The sequence below is a fragment of the Lissotriton helveticus genome, chromosome 6, assembly GCF_964261635.1.
Source record: "Lissotriton helveticus chromosome 6, aLisHel1.1, whole genome shotgun sequence".
Classification (NCBI taxonomy): Eukaryota; Metazoa; Chordata; class Amphibia; order Caudata; family Salamandridae; genus Lissotriton; species Lissotriton helveticus.
Genome location: NC_136067.1, coordinates 348,695,543 through 348,709,208, shown reverse-complemented (window position 1 = coordinate 348,709,208; position 13,666 = coordinate 348,695,543). Strand labels below are relative to the sequence as shown.

The following is a 13,666-nucleotide window of genomic DNA, read 5'->3' as shown; positions in this document are numbered from 1 at the left end:
AACGCCCTACAACAGCTCGTGGCCAGCCTCCGCAGCCCACCTCCAGGAGCAGGGCAGCCCAGCTGCTACAAGGAGACCCCACACCCTGCACAGACCACACAGCAGGCTGCACCCACCACCACAGCTGCCTCCCAGGACTCCCACAAAAACACATGGCCTTCCAATGCTGTGTGTTGGGGTGCCAGGAGAATCTGGCTGAACAAGTGCAGGTGGACTTCCACCGCATGGCAGACAAACTAGATGCCATACGTGGGTGTTTAAGTCCCATCAGGGACCACTCATAGTCCCTGACGGACACCCACAGTCCGCTCCATGCTCTCCAACGGACCATGGCTGACATCGCTGGAACCTTGACTCAGAGAATAGAACAACTGTCCAGTCAGAGTGGCTCTAGCAATGTCACACGGGAGTTGGGAAACATGCGAAGGTTAATGGAGACCATGGAGAGGGCGAATGCGGAAAGAGCAGCTGACACTGCTGCACACCAGCGAGTGGTAGCTGGGTTCCTCAATGACCTCAAAACCATCCTCATGGCATTGCTGCCACAAGGCCTGGTGCTGATTCATGCTGCTGCTAACACTACATCCACATCTCCGCACCCTGAATTGTCAGTGCCACACAGTGCACTCCTCCTTCACAGATCATTTCCACTGGTGATCATGCAAGTCTTCCGAGACCCCCAGGGGCGCAACTTAGCCTTGATGGGAACACTGAGGGGATGGATAATCAATCTCATCTCCGCCTCCGCTCATCCAGCATCCTTAAAAACATTGCTTCAGAACATGTCCAACTTGTTGACGACACTCCTGGAGGGTCTGACAGTGATTGGGGTGACTTCAATGCAGTGCTGGCTCTACAAAAGGATGCCACCAGGGTTCCTTCCACTGGCTACTGCTCGGGTGCATGGCTTCTCTGACTGGACTTCTACGTTGTGGCTGTGTGATGTCTGGATAATTTTGAACCTGTGACAACTTCATTACACCCACACCTCGGAAGCACATCATAATCACTCGCACATAGATCTCATATTAATGCCCGCAGCACATTTCCATACTGTTACTCATATTCAAATCCATTCCTGCTGCATATCAGACCATGCCTCCCTGCTTCTCTGTTTAGGCACCCCCACAGGTGAGCTGCGACCTATCTGGCACCTGAACGCAAGGTTTCTCCAAGATGATGTCTAAAAATTAGCTTCATGACAATACGGTCTAGTAACTGGGTAAACTATGGGCTGCAGGCAAGGCTACTATTAGAAAGTATGCCAAGGGGTATCTTAAAAAGAAAAAACAGACTGATAACCCTCAGTTTAGAAAAGCTAATAACTAGGGGGCAACAAGGAGGGACTGACGACTTGAACTAGTATGGGAGGAAATTTGTTGCATCTCCCTGGAATTGGCCAAGCGGAGAGCCAGGGTTCATGGCTTGGGAGAAAAGAATGATAAACTCCTTTATTGGCTCACATCACCCCAACTAGCAAATCGGATTGTACCAGAGGTAAGCGACACCCAGAGACACATCTAATGCACCCTCTGCACCATAGCACAGACTTTCGCGGAGCACTACGATCGTCTATACATGGCAGCCCCACAGCTTGAGCCTGTGCCGATACCCCATCTTCTGCAGGAGATAGCTCTCCTGCAGCTCTCCCAAACTGAGCACAAGTTGCTCAGATATTGATTGAAGAAGTTGGAGCTGCTTTTTTAGTGGTGGCCTCCGAGAAAACTCCGGGTCCCAACTGCTTTTCTGCAGAATATTATTCAACCATTAGAGAGGACTTGATACCCCAACTCCTCGCCCTTTACGTGGAAGCGGTGGGTAGAGGGGCCTTCCGCTCAGATAATGACATGGCTACAATTGTAGTAATTCCCAAATCTGAACCCCTGTTGTCCTCGCACCTTTTAAGGCCCGATCTAGCCCTACTCTTTATAGATTTTGAAAAGGCCTCTGACACAGTGGACTATGGATACTTGTGAGAGGTACTCTCCAGAGTTGGCCACGTTTGTGTCCTCTATTCCAACCCGACAACTCGGGTTCAGGTAAACGGTGTCCTATCAGACTCCTTCCTCATCCGTAGTGGGACATGTCAAGGCTGCCCCCTGTCCCCACTCCTCTTTATCCTGGCAACCGAGGCTATGGCTGGCCTTGTCAGGTGGGATGCCCCAATACATGGGTGGCGATGGGGGGATTCCCTTGAAGACTGCTTTGTACTTTATGCAGACAACGCCCTGCTGTTTTTGTCAGACCCTGAAACAGCAGGTCCTCGGTGCCTTCAGATGCTCTGTCTTTTTGGTGAGGCATCAGGTTTGCGGGTAGATTTAGCTAAGTCCATTCTAGTACCATTGGCTGACTCTCAGGACTGTATTGCATGGCAGTCTACCGTCCCAGTAAGACGACTCAGCTTCTGGAATTAAGGAAAGTGGGTAACACTCCACCCAGAACTTACCTAGTCCTTGAATCTTAACTCCTTGACTAAGAGAGCAAAGGACGATTTCTGCAAATAGAAAACTCTACGGCTTATCCCAATGGGCAAAATAGCCTTATATAAAACTAGCAGCCTGCCCCGGCCTTGCCCGGGGCAGAAAGGGGCTGGGGGCAGCATCGCAGCAGGAGACGCGCAGCAGAGCGGCCGTTTTGTTGGTCCTGGCCGCTTCTGCCCATGCTTTGTTTCCCCCGACGTCCCGACTTTGTGTAAAATCCTTTTTTATCACTCTCTGTTCATGGCCCCCGCCCATCCCTCGCGGCGCACCCTTTATCACTCACTGTTCATGGCCCCCGCCCGTCCCTTGCTGCGCACCCGTGGCTGCTTGACTTACCTCATCCGCCGCTCCTCCCCGCGCTGTTGTGTTTACCGCTCCACTGCTCCTCCGCTTCTCGCCGCTCCTGACCGCTTGTCCGCTACCTCACCTCATCCGCCGCTCCGCCCCGCGCTGCCACTGCTCCTCCGCTTCTCCGCTTCTAGCCGCTCCTTTCCGCTTGTCCTCCGCAGCTCCTCCCCGCGCTCATGTCCTCCGCTCTTCCTGTTGCTCCTGAACGCCGCTCCTCCCCACGCTCCCGATGTCATCACGCAGACGTCGCGGCCGGCGCTACTTTCTAGGGACTACTTTATTTTTATTCGTAAATGTTTTAAATAACGTATATTTTTTATTTTTATATCGCCTATGTCCTTCTGCTTGCCCTGAGGTTTTCATAGATGTCTTGGGTGTTTAGATTGGTGGTGTACTTTTCGAGTTTACCTGGCTCAAAGGACAGACTTCTCTCTTTATAATAGTAGTATAGATGATGATCCTTCCCGATTTCTTTATGTCTTCCAGAACCTTCTGCTTTGCCTACCATGCCATTGGGTTCTAACCTTAGGCAGACTTGCCACCTCATTCCTTTGCAGTGGCTCTAGTTGACCCTTGGCCCTTTCTCACTGTCAGCGTGCGGTCTATGATGGTGGTCTAAGGATGACCAATCTCTACTGTAATTACTTGGCAACACAACTCCTAATAATCGATGACTGGTATTCGGGGAGCTGGTCAGACCTGGCATGTCAACTATAGTAGGACTCATTGGGGTTCCCCCAGATTCGGGCAATCCTTTATCGTTCCCTGACACCCAAAAGGTTTTCCTTGCATGAAGATCCCCATTACTACAGACGCATTGGGATGCTGAGCTGATGTTACAGACACCCCCCATGGCACGGGACCTGGCTGAGAGAGTTGGCCTCGCTGCAGGGCTTCGGGAGGTGGGACCCCATTGGCATTAACACAACTGGGTGATGTCTGGTCTGGGACACATATATATGTGCTTTCCAAGAACTGCAAGAAACCTACACACTTAACTCTACACAATTTTACAAATACTCGCAACTTAGGCATGCACTCACTCCTCATGTCACCAGCAACACCTCTGACCTGGAGTTCAGCCCACTGGAGGCCAAAGTCCCAGAGTTCACCATGAGGGCCATGGGGAAGGGTGGGGACTCCCAGATTTACCATACACTCATTATTAATGTATCTCCTACCCTCGATCACCTTTGTTTGCGTTAGGAATAATGGATGGGTCCTATGGAGGTTGATGATTGGCAGGATGCCCTAACGGCCCGAGTTATATCTATCTCCTTCAGGCTGAGATTGATTCAAGTCTACTACTTACACTGTGCTAACCTCACCCTGGCTGCATTACATCGTGCCGGTCTCCTCGAGAGCCCTGTGTGCCCTGCTGCGCAAAGACTCAGGCAGATCTATTTTATTTGGTATGGTGAAGAATGGTAATAAGCAAGCATTGTCCTGCCATAGTTACCATACTCTCCTAGATATTCAGATGAGCAGTCCCACACACTCCTCTTGCTCTCCTCCTAGGGATTCTGGAGGGTTTAGGAGGCTCCCAGACAGATAAGGCATTCTTGGGCGCAGCCACTATGGTGGCAAAGAGAGACATATCCACCAAGTGGAAACACCCCACACCCCCCACTGTGGATTTGTGTACTATGCAAGAGAAACCTGTATATAAAGCAAGAGGATGCTCTAAGAAACATGTGTGGTGAAGTGGCAGGGTCAACTGGAGTGAATTGAGCGAATTCTTGGTAAATGTATCCTTTTAATGGTGATGCATTACTATTTTGTAGTGATTCTAAATGTTCCTATTTGCATAGCTCATACTGTGTATGAAACAGAGAGGTATCCTGTCAATCTACTGTGTGGTTGTACTATTGTTAATAAAAATCTATACAAATGTAATATATTAAAAAAACAGAAGTAGCACTACAGTGAGCTCAGTATCTCTTTGTTCAAAGGAAGACCCCCTTCCCTCAAAATGAGGAGACACTTTATTTGGTACAAATATTTTGGGTTTATGAAAATAATCCAGGGGTAATGCATCCGTTTTCCCTCCTGTATAGTTGGTTCATATTTGCATGGTATTTAATGTTGAAAGCATGAATCCGACAAAGTGGGGACAGCAAAACTTTGTAACAATACAGTCGTCCATGCTAGTCTTTCTGGATTTGCCAACCCACTTTACTCTTCTCACAGTTAAGATTTCATTATACAAATTCTGAATATCACTAGCCCTTTCTGGCAACCAATGGGCCACTTTATTTTTCAAGATCCCTCCAATTCTCAGAAGAGGTGATATTTACTGAGGGGACACCTTTCAGAATAATGACACATGGATTTGCCTCTGGCAGAAGGTGCAGAATATTTTGCGGATAAAGGTCAGGTGCCTAGTGCAAATAATGGTGTTTATTTTTAGCACCTCCCAGTGTGTAACCACGGGGAGGGTAGACTGTACTTCCTCCTGGGAGAAATATTTACTCTCCTTTGGACCATCATAGGGGCATATTCTCAAGGTGCAATCGCCGAGTTGACAGCACTTTATCGCAGCTGAGTAATCTGATCTCACACTATGTTCCTTCGCGCCCTCTTCGCTCAGCAGAGCTATACTTAGCGACGGTTCCTAGAATCAGGCTTTCCAGGACAGGTGGTCGGGCCTTCCGATACCTTGCGCCTAAGCTATGGAATTCCCTCCCTGTACATATCCGCGCTATCGATTGTCTGTCATCCTTCAGAAAGGCAATTAACACCTTCTTGTTCCCTTCACCCTAGTTTTTACCTATCAATTCCTCTTAGGCTGGCTTACATTGTTATCATTTCCTCATGTGGTAGCGCCGGGACGCCCCTTTGCTGGGGCAGCTGTGCGCTTTACAAAATGAATAACATAACATAACATAACATAACATAACATAACATAACCTGCGCCACCAGGATTGCACCCACGCAAATACACAGCTCGTTGGACAATACCAAATGAACACACCACACACCTCAACTCCACAATCATGCAACTCACAACACAGGAAATGCACACGTCACAAGCTTATATACAACATGCACACCCACCAGACTCGACAGAACAACTTATTGTGGGACTCTGTGCCAGCCATGTTCATTAGTCATGGATGGCATGGCACCTCAGCCACACAATAGCAGGATGTGGGAAGAGATGGGGACCGGGCATGTGCGAAGGAAGCAAGTGACCCAGGAATGAGAATGTACACAATGCCAATTGTGGCGTGGATGTGATGGCCACACTGCAGTATACAGACCACACATATATCCATGTCGACACACACCTTTGGTGTATTGAGTGTAGTGGAGCACTGTAAGTGTGAGCAGAGTGGGCTGACCTGGAGTATGCCAGGCCAGCATAGGGGTGTGAATAAAAGGCATGTAGCTTTGGGGGTGGGTTTCTTCCAGAATGTCCACCGTCTCTGCCAGGGCGGCGCCTCTCACCCCTCCACGAGGCCGACGCTGTCACCGTGAGCGGAGTTGCCTGCGATACTGTGCGTCTGTTGCACCCCGGGACGCTGGTCCCCGAACCAGGCCTGCCAGCCCCTGCTCACCCAACCCTAAATCTCCACCTGCTGACACCAGTGTGTGTCGAAGAGGGCCCACCAGATGCCGCTGCAAGCTCCAGGCCCGAGGCCCGTGACCCTGGTAACCTGCTACCACCATCACGCCCTCCGGAACACATGTCCACAGTACTCCTTTCTCGTTGACGTACTCTACCGGAATACACAGCGTACTAGTAGGTCACACATTTGGAACTGAGTCTTGATTACACTATGGCAGAGAACATTAATTATGGCAGAGTTTAAATCACTATACTCCCTTCGATGTGGTGTCACCAAGTCTGTGCATAGCATTACAACCACATATGTCTGTGGGCCCACGCGGACTACTGCTCCAGGACCACACTAAGTTGAGTAGGTAACACATTTGGAGCTGAGTCTTGATCATGCAATGGCCAGGTACACATGGCAATGCAGACTTTACATCACAATGCTCCCTTCGATGTGGTGACACCATGTCTATGCAAAGCATCACAACCACAGGTTTCTGTGGCCCCTTGCTGGAAACACATACCACCCACACTGTGGTCGAGTTGGTCGCACAATTAGAACTGAGCATCGATTTTTCAATGGCAGAGTACATATTGCACCCAAGGAGAGGTGTAAGAAGATGACGCTTTGCAGTCGGAGCACAAAATGATCATCGTTACGGAGGTGATCAAACGCTACCGATAACTGCCCTGGTGTCACTAACTCTGTGCATCGCGAGCCAACGACACATGGCTGTGGGCCTCTGCTGACTGCTGCCTGCGGCCCACACTGGGGTTCAGTAGGTCAGAGAGTCTTGATTTAGCAATGGCGGAGTTCATATCAGTGTACAGGAATCATCGCAGACTACATCCCCTCTCAGCCCCGGTGCCACTAAGTCTGTTCCCAAACATTCATGGACACTCACTGGTCATACATTGGTGGCGTCTGAGTCAATGGACCAGGGGGGAGTTTCATCCTCATGTAGCTGATACCGAATTGGTCCTGGCAACAAGGCTGTTGCCTACCACTCCACCATTTGCTGCTTCCAGATAAGATCAAACCTTCTGCATCATGCCCTGGAGGACACCTTCCACTGTCTCCCACAATCCTCTGCCACATTCACCTTCGACATAGATGAGGACCCGCCCAGTCGGCGTCGCCCTACCTCAGTGCACCACAAGTCACCGTCCCGTAGCAGGCTGCCTGTGCCGGCCACTGTGCATCCGGGGCCACTAACTCTATGCTGGTCAGGTCCGGGTCCCTTCCTCTGAGATATTGGATGGCCTCTAAGGCATTGGCCTTGGGGTCATCAAAACCATGTGTCTGTGTCCCTGTGCTGTCCACTGCCTCTGGCCTAAACTGCGGCCCACCAGGGCTCACAAATCAAATTGAGTCCAGACTTGCCCAGACTTCGCTTCACCACAAGAAGCCCACGCCATCATCACCAGGATCACCTCCAACCGCCATCTGCCAGAGTCAAAACTGTGGTACTGGCAGACTGAGGGAGTTGCTCGCACCTATTGTAGATACCATCTACTGCCTGATTCCCTGCTCAACACTTTAGGTGCCATTGATTCAGTGCACCGCAACCCATGGACCTTTACTGATGGAGTTTTGTGCTGTGTAGAGGTTGCACAGCATTGTCACCTCAAGCAGTGTGGGAGACCTGGGACGTTGATGAGGGAGATGATGCAGGTCTAACGCACCCCACTGCATCTGCATCAGGAATATCTCGAAGGGACATAATCCTAGACTGTTTCTTCACATGAGCGCGCTCAGCTCTAGTGCCCCAACCTCAGTGCACTGCAACTCACAGACACTTCTGTTTGCATATTGGGTGACCTCTGTACTTGCTCTGGCTACCTCCATGTTGCTCAGCAGTTGACCCTTTTATTTTTCTGTTTTCTGTTTCTGTCTCAATGGTGTTCACTGTTCAAGTTGTTGCCAGCACCAACCAATCCGTGTGGGCTGGCTTACACTCACCCCATACACATCAAGCACAGGCGTCACTGCACATGGGGCCCTGCTTATAAAGGGGCTTGGCGCACGTGCCCAGTTCAACATAATATTTGCATGTGTCGCTGTGGTCTTGTTGTATGCAAGAGAGCCCTGGGCCCTACAACATTACATTGTGCTGTGTACAGCGGGCGCAGACATGTCACCGCAGGCAGGGGGTTGGAGGTTGGACATGTAGCTTTGTCGTCACCCTCTCAATTCGTAAGGGGAGTGGCCTGGGCCGTCATACACAGAGCCAACGGGGGTGTGTGACTGCTATTTGTGTGCCCCAGGGTGTGGTTCTGTACTGTGAATATGCATCTGCATGTGTCTCTATGGCAGTGTGGGTCTCCTTTGTGGGGCGTAGGTGGTCCCTGAAGGATAATAGACACCAACGTATGTGATCTAGTTCGCCTTCCATCAGTTCGGACCCCACCCACACCTGTTCGGCCATCTCCTTTTGGCATGCTGACACCTGGCATTGGGGTGCCATGTGTGGGTGGGTAAGTGTCGTGCGCCAGCCGTGCTTGCGGGTGCTTCCTGCTGTTTGGTTTGTTGCAGGGTCTGTGCTCTCCTCTAAGTAGTTTGGCTGTCCAGGTCCTGGCGATGGGTTGCATGGGATGGCCATGGGCTGTTGTAGGGCGTCGGTGTCGTAGGTGTGGTGGTCCTCTCTGGCATCACTGTCTTCTGTGCACTGCTGGAGGTGTTGTGTGCCCCTCTGCAATGTGAAGGGGAGATGCATGTTGACATTGTGTTGACATGTATGTTGGCGCATTGTTCTTGTTTACATGCAGACTGTATGACAATGTACATTGTGACTGTTTGGGGGGTGCTGAATATTGCTGCAGGACAGTGTACATTTGGACTACATGACGGATGTGAGGTTGTACGTGTACATTTCCATTTCACAGTCCCCAGCTCTGGCAGATGTAGTAGGCATGTTACTGTGAGTGTGCAGTGCCACCTGTGTCTTCTGTTCTGCAATGTCGGGTTTGCGCATTGTACCATGTTGTCGTCAATGTGGGTGTGCTGTTCTTGCTATGTGTGTGTGTGCTGCAGTGTGCCATGGGTACCAGGGACATGATCCAGGGTAATTGTGGGTGTGCAGTGTACTACACCTCGTTGTGCATGTGTGCCAATGTGCCCTCCTCCCCCATCCCCCCAGTCCCTGGTCATTACTCACCCTGTTGATGTTGTGTCAGGTCCTCTCGAGCTGTGTCCGCCCTCCCTACTCCTTGCACCGTCTCCACATTGATGACTATGGCCTCCGTTTCCTCCCACTACTCCTTTGGCGCTGGACTCCCACCTCCTGTGGCTGTTGCAGCCTTCCTGTTGCCTGGTTTAGATTGTTACATCCTGCCAGCGCCTCTTGGCCTCCTCGATTGGCCTCCTCAGCACTCCAGGTGGTCTACTTGTGAGTCATTTGATGGTAGTGTTCTGACACCTCCGTGACACTGATCTGATTTTGCTGCGGACTGCACCCCGTCTTCCGCTCCCTCTTCTTCTTGGCCGTCCCTGTCCCCGTTGTTCCTTGCTGGTGTTTGTGGGGTTTGTGGGGTTCGCGTTGGCCTCTGCGCTCGGTCAGGGCGCATCCGGATGCATGACGTTACAACGCATACTATTACAACGCATGGCTTTACAACGCATACTGTTACAACGCGATATATTAATATTAATAGTAAAGTGCTATTACAACGAAATCATTTACAACGCATACCTTTAAAACGCGAATAATATCAAAATTATAATATTATTTTTTTTGTAAAATAAAACCTGCCACGGGATGCAGGGAAATTAGGGGTTTTGGGTGGGGAAGTGTATTAAAATGTGGGTAAAAACTGAACGCAAATATAACGAAATGCAACGAATTTATTAAAATTAATACTCGAGTATTAAAATTAATACCCGAGTATTAAAAATTAATACTCATGTATTCGTAACTATTAACATTTTTTACACAGGCAACGATTTTAAATATATTTAAAACTTATAATATAAGACTACAAAATAAAATTATTATTCGTAAATATAAACATTATATTTTGTTTTTGTAAAATAAAACCTGGCACGGATGCAGGGAAATTAGGGGTTTTTCGGTGGGGAAGTGTCTTAAAATGTAGAGAAAAACTGAACATTAATTTAAAGAAATGCAACGATTTTATTAGAATTAATACTCGAGTACTAAAATTAATACCCGAATATTAAAAATAATTTCTCATGTATTCATAACTATTGAAAAATTTAACACAAGCAACAAATTTAAATATATAATTATTTTACAATATATTATTATGAAGGAAAATAATTATTCATAAATATAAACATTATACATACACATAGTCGCCATTTTAAAATGTGTAGTTCCTAAATATGTCCTACAACTCTTTCCATGAAAATAATACCACAACACTACTTCCAAAATGGATGCCAAAACGGAACAAATAAGCAAAAACAATAACTCTTTATACGAAGTTTTAAATTATAACTTTCCACAGTAGTAATTCGTATTTAAAAAAAGAATGCCAACTCTGTGTTTCTTAAAAAAAACAATGACACTGTCAAAAACTTATAAATACGAGCCAGACACCATTTTTAAAACAGTTGATTCTCAACTCCCAGAGTGACCAGACGCCAAAAGCTGACCCTCTGACCTGTTTATGAAGATAATACCCGAATATATATCAGGAGCATTATTTCTCGTAAAACAAGTGAGTTACTAAAACTAATATCTGCAATGTTTTCTAGAAACAATTAAAAGCCTGCCCCTATTAAATTTGTTTTTCTTATTTAAAGATAATAATATAGCACCAAGATATTACTATAATTATGGATACATATATCCATAAATAAAATAGCATACATATATAAAGCATACTAAATTCTAAATAAAAGTATGTATTATTACGAAAAAGGCCAGTTTACAAAAATTGGATTTTGCTACAGAAGCAACACTCCTCTTCAAGATTAATTTGAAGGTACTTTTCAATTTGTTTAAAATTCACAATTCTAAACAAATAAAACGGAAATAAATTTTTAAATCCATATATATTTAATTTGATTTTCACAGAGAAATTCTATTTCGATAAAATAAACAGCTACTCTCTACTTGGAAAATTGAAACGTCAACTTTTAAAGAAGGTAAATATTTTATTATTTACATTACTGATTTTTTAAATTTAGTCGTTAATAAAGAAGAGATTCATAAAGAATAAAAAGTGTAGACATAACAATAATTTAGAGAAATCAAGAAAAGTGCAACACAAAGGAAAGTGTGAAATAGTGTAGGGGTAAGAATAATTATTATTACTCCAGGAAGGTGTAGCAGTAGAAATAGTGTGGAATAGTGTCATGGTAAGAAATACTATTCTTACTTTAAAAAGGTGTAGTAGTCAACAAAGTGTGGGATGTTGTAGGAGTAAAAATGACTAATCTAATTTCTGGAAGATGCTGCAGTAGGCAAAGTGTGGGATGTTATAGGGGTTATTTTTACTATTATAACTCCCGGAAGGTGCAGCATAATGAAAAGGGTAAGATGGTGTAGGGGTATGAAATACTATTCTAACTCCAGGTTGGTGCAGCAGTGGGTAAAGTGTAGGATGATGTAGGGGTATCAATTTCTATTCTAACTCCAGGTAGTTGCAACAGTAGGGAAAGTGTGGGATGGTGTAGGAGAATAAAATACTATTCCAACATCTGAAAAATGCTATAACAGGAAAAGGTTAGTATGGTATAAAACGCACAGTAAAGACAAATGTAATGTTGTCATTTTTACCTGCATCAGAAACAATTTACATTTAAATAACATTTCCTTTTCCTTATTTATTTTTTAGAAATTCACATTAATCTTCTTATCAGCAAATATCATTCAGAATCCCAAAGGGGCAACAACTCAAAAGCCAACCAAGAAAACAAGAAGCAGAGAATAAACAAGAGCACAAAGAAAGAAACCAAACAAAAAGGTAAGTGTTCTATAGTATAGGATATCAATTACTACTCTAAATCCAGGTACGTGCAGACAAAGGGAAAGTGTATGATGGTAAAGGGGTATTTTTTTCTATTCTACCTCCAGGTAGGTGCAGCAGTAGGGAAAGTGTGAAATGGTGTAGGGGTATCAATTACTATTCTAACTCCAGGTAGGTGCAGCAGTAGGGAAAGTGTGGGATGGTGTAGGGGTATCAATTACTATTCTAACTCCAGGTAAGTGCAACAGTAGGGAAAGTGTAGGATAGTGTAGGGGTAAGAAATACTATTCTAACTCCAGGTAAGTGCAACAGTAGGGAAAGTGTGGGATGGTGTAGGGGTATCAATTACTATTCTAACTCCAGGTAAGTGCAGCAGTAGGGAAAGTATGGGATGGTGTAGGGGTATCAATTATTACTCTAACTCCAAGTAGGTGCAGCAGTAGTGAAAGTGTAGGATGGTGTAGGGGTATCAATTACTATTCTAACTCCAGGTAAGTGCAACAGTAGGGAAAGTGTAGGATAGTGTAGGGCATCAATTAATACTCTACCTCCAAGTAGGTGCAGCAGTAGTGAAAGTGTAGGATGGTGTAGGGGTATCAATTACTATTCTAACTCCAGGTAGGTGCAGCAGTAGGGAAAGTGTGGGATGGTGTAGGGGTATCAATTACTATTCTAACTCCAGGTAAGTGCAGCAGTAGGGAAAGTGTGGAATGGTGTAGAGGCAGGATTTTAGAAACATTAAGCATTTTTCATCAAACATTTAAACCAAAAAATACATAATCATATTTTTTGTGTTTGCAGATTATCAAACAACTCTTTAAAGACCAATAGAAAATCAAATCCAAGGGAATCTGAGAACCAAACAAAGAAAACACACCAGACTCTGAAGGCAAATCAAATAAAGAAGTACAAGCATAGGGGTAAGATTTACTATTCTAACTCCAGGAAGGTGCAGCAGGAGAGAAAATATGGGAGAGAGTAGGGGTAAGAATTACTATTCTAACTCCAGGAAGGTGCAGCAGTGGGGAAAGTGTGGGATAGTGTAGGGGTAACAATTACTATTTTCACTCCAGGAAGGTGCAGCAATAGGGAAAGTGTGGGATAGAGTAGGGGTAAAAATTACTATTCTCACTCAAGGAAGGTGGAGCAGTAGGGAAAGTGAAGGATAGTGTAGAGGTAAGAATTACTATTCTAACTCCAGGTAGGTGCAACAGTAGGGAAAGTGTGGGATGGTGTAGGTGTTTCAATTACTATTCTAACTCCAGGTAGGTGCAGCAGTAGGGAAAGTGTGGGATAGTGTAGGGGTATCAATTACTATTCTAACTCCAGGTAAGTGCAGCAG

At 46.1% G+C, this 13,666-nt stretch overlaps 1 protein-coding gene across 1 annotated transcript in view; it reads left to right on the top strand.

Moving 5' to 3' along the window:
- The window catches only part of LOC144762302 (extracellular calcium-sensing receptor-like), a 131,875-nt gene that overhangs the window by 73,690 nt on the left and 44,519 nt on the right, over positions 1-13,666 (top strand). The window lies entirely within an intron of this gene.